Below are 4,089 nucleotides of genomic sequence, written 5' to 3'. Positions count from 1 at the left end.
TTTCACGTTGTTGAATAAAGTACTGTTCTGAATACATATGGATTCTTCATTTGACACATGGAGCTGTTCCAGCTTCTCAAGGTTATTGAGCTAACCCCAGGTTCAGAAAGCTTCGGTCACATGCCTGACACCCAGCTCGCCCCACATCCTGGCTGTAACTGTTTGGTGATGCCAGGGGCTACCGGCACCTCTTCTCAATCCAGATGCTAAACTGCTTGCTCCTTGCCTTGGTTAATAAGCAATTACCCTTGGAAAGGAGTTACATTTAGAGTTGCATTCGTGTTTACAGACTGGTACTTAGTATAAATAAAGGTCTGAACAGGATGGACGAAGAAATGTAATTCCAAGTAAAGTGGAAGGATACAAAATGTAATAATATAATGGAAATGGCATGGAATTTGAAGTCAGAATTTCCAGATTCAGTTTCATCGTTTGCTTCTATGAAAACATTAAAAACTAGCTGTGGAGTCCTGCCACCCTGATAAACAGACACACACAAGCAAATGCTTATCCATCTTTGCTCATGTTCGAGGAGTGATGGAGGGTGTCAGTCTGTTCAGACATTCAACAAGCATTTATTGCGTGCTCTGTGCCAAGTACTGTGCTAAGTACTAGAGAAATGATGAGGGGGGAAAAGTAAGATTTTTATAGAGACAACAAAAATAATGAGCAAGATTGGGTGATGGGTTAGAAAAGGACACCTGATGAAAACTGAAGTTTTAAGGACTCATTCTAGGTTAGGCTCGAGAGACCTGAAATGGTGACAGTGAGAGGAAGTGCACTGTATGTGGGTTCTCAGGTTGCAAGCAACAAACTGACATCATTAAGCAATAAAGGCTATGTTGGCAAAATTTTAGGTAGCTCATAGAACTGAAAATAACCAGGCTGCAGAAAGGGGGAGAACCAGTCCAGGGGTGCCTGCAGCAGGAGTGTGTGAATTGCCCCTCCAGGCAGCTGTCACTGGAACACTGGGCTTCAGTGCCTGCTGCCACCGTGTCCATTCCAGATCCAGGTTCCCTGGAGAAAGAATCCCGGCCACTTTGGAGGAAGCGTGTCAGTGTCTGCACTGACAGTTGTGGTAGTGGTGGAGCTGAGGAGGATGGGTTGCAAAGAAGCACAAAGAGGAAAGAAAACACAAGCACAAGGAAACTTTTGTGATGATAGAAATGTTCATAATTTTGATTATGGGATCGTTTAATGGTGTATGCATGTATCAAACCTTACAACTAAGTCATACACTTCATGAGCACTTGCCTAGAAGCGCAATGACTGGGCACAAGGGGTTTGAGAACTTACAGCACTTCCTGTAGATGTGCCTGTTAGGAAGTTGGAAATAGATGGTTCTATTTAGGAGTTACTTTTCTAAAATCTAACCCCATTGCTTTTTTTTTTTTTCTTACATAACAGATTTTTTTTTTTTTTTTTTTTTTAAAGATTTATTTTTATTTATTTATACAAGCACTGGGTACAGTCAGAAGCACGGGAGAGTGAGAGAATTCACCAGAGCCAGAGCAGGGAGCAGAGCAGGCAGAAGGACCGAAGGACACTGCTGAGGGGAGCAGCGGGCGGCAGGAGAGGTCTGCGCGCCATGTGGGACCCTCCTCCGGTGGCCGGGGAGCAGCCGGGGATTGAACCGGCGCTGCAGAGGCTGCGGGCAGCTTCGCAACCCAGCGCTCAACCGCTGCACCACCGGGGAGGCCCAACAGATTTTCTTTATAGCATAATTATTCTCCTTAGGTGTGACCCTCCCACCAATACTTCACTCACCAACTACCACCCCCAGTCACTGCCTTTTCCCTCGCTGCACACCCGTATCTGTGGTCAGCTCACGAGCCTTGTCCTTTTTCTGGATGAGGGCCTGCACAGGACAGCAGCAGACCAGGCTGCTCAGATCCCCATGTGCACCTGAGAGGCAGGTAACAAGGCAGAGCCATTAAGAAACCTCCTGAAGGGCAGGTATGTGGAGTGGTTCTCCGGACTCCTTGATTTTGGAACTGCCTATGGAATAGGAGACTATCCCGTTTTCTCCAGATCAGTGTGGGCTCTGTAATCCCATTACTTTTTTATTTAAAAATTTTCAAAGGATCTCTACTGCCATAATAGAGAGGAGGTCGCATGCCCCCTTAGAGAAGAGGGTTGTTTTTCTACGTATAAAAGCCCTACTGCCTGTACTTTAATTCGTCTCTAGAAGGCATTCCACGCCCTTGGCGTCCAGAATCGCTGCTGGGAGAGATTCTCCAGGGGTATTGGAAGAGTGCGGGAAATGCTGGGAATTCAGGATCCTGGCTGTCGAAGGTCAGTAGGTCCTCCGAGATGTGCTTGGAATGCTCCTCCCGCCTTCTCCTGGCACAACCCAGTTCCAGTCTTTCTCTGTAGCCCTTACCCTGACCCTCATCTCCCAGGAAAGTGATTTTTTTTGGGAAGCCAGAGGACTTCTAGGGACTTACTGTCTGGTGGGAGGACAAATACCTAACGTAACAGCTATGACAGAGGCACAACTGAAGTGGAAAAATTTACTAAGTTACCACATTGACATTTCACTTGCATGTACCCCTACTAGAGGATCGCAGAGGCAGGAGAAAGGGATAGTGTGCTGGGCATGTTTAATAATTGCGCTTATCTAGGGTAGATAGTCCCAGCTAGGAACCAGGTTGTTTACCCTGATTTACAAAGTGGTCAAATTGTCCAGGGAAAAGGTTAAACTTGGAAGACTTTCAGTATAGGGCCCTGAAAGTCACTAAAATAAGGCAGTGCTAACTATTTCATCTCCTGCTCTGTGGCCCCCTGAGGTCTGTTGACAAAAGGATGGCTGCCTGCTTTTCTGGGATTTAAGTAATCCTTGGAGAACACTGGTAACTCACCCCCACAAGAGGCTTCACTTATCATCTATCTCTATTTGTAGAGTTAATTGCAAGAACTGCATCCAGCCCCTGCCCTCCAGCAATTTCAAGGTTTATGTTGACAGACTAGGTAAGACATCCAGAGAACTCTAGAAAAGCGACACTCCCTTTGTATAGCAATTGCCCCCCTTAGGTGCCCTCTCACCAATAATTTGGTAGGATGCTCCAAAGAGCAGAGTGCACACACTTCTTAGAGTATTCCTTCCTTTATGCTAAATTGGATGTCAAACTTGTGCATATTGGATCCTATTTTTCTGCATATTTACACTTTTTAAAAGAGTGGTACAAGTCTACAGGGAGAAAAATCCCGTATCCTCGGCAAACCTTTTAAGGTTACATTTTAAAGAGAAAAAAAGGTGCTTGTGAGAGACTATTCACAATTATCAAATTAGACTGTGTGAGCGTAACAGCACATCAGTAGAGTCCATTGGGCTGGATGCCCTTGAGAGTTTGTGGTTCTAACAATCTTTAGTACATACTGGAATGTGCTATGGGTGGAACAAAGCCAGAAACAAGGAAAATCTTAACCTTTCCTGGAATTCATGGTCATCTTGTTTAGCAAATCCCAGCAACTATCCACCTTTGGAACTTGAATCAACCCTCAGGATTTAAATTTCCTTTTCTTTTGGATAGTTGTCTCTCTGAGGACCAGCCAGCGAATCTTTCTGTTAACTTTTATACATCTTGCCTACATGCCACTATCTTTGTGTTTCCTGGTTGGAATGAGTTTCTCACACATGGTTTTTCTTCGTCCTCATTGATAACTGCTAGGCCTTCAAAAATCTATTTAAGGCACGCAGACCTCTCCTGCCGCCCGCTGCTCCCCTCAGCAGTGTACTTAGTCAGCCTGCCTGCTCTGCTCTCCGCTCTGGCTCTGGTGAATTCTCTCACCTTCCCACGCTGTTGACTGTACCTAGTGCTTGTATAAATAAATAAATAAATTTTACAAACAAATAAATAAATCTTTAAAAAAAATCTATTTAAATAAAATGAATTTCGGGCCTCCCCGGTGGCGCAGCGGTTGAGCGCTGGGTTGCGAAGCTGCCGGCGACCTCTGCGGCGCCGGTTCGATCCCTGGCTGCTCCCCGGCCACCGGAGGAGGGTCCCACATGGCGTGCAGACCTCTCCTGCCGCCTGCTGCTCCCCTCAGCGGTTTATTTCGGACCTTCTGCCTGCTCTGCTCCCCGCT

This window comes from Talpa occidentalis, unplaced genomic scaffold (genome assembly GCF_014898055.3).
Source record: "Talpa occidentalis isolate TD23 unplaced genomic scaffold, MPIMG_talOcc4v2.1 talOcc4.16, whole genome shotgun sequence".
NCBI classification, from domain to species: domain Eukaryota; kingdom Metazoa; phylum Chordata; class Mammalia; order Eulipotyphla; family Talpidae; genus Talpa; species Talpa occidentalis.
This window is presented reverse-complemented; position numbering follows the sequence as displayed.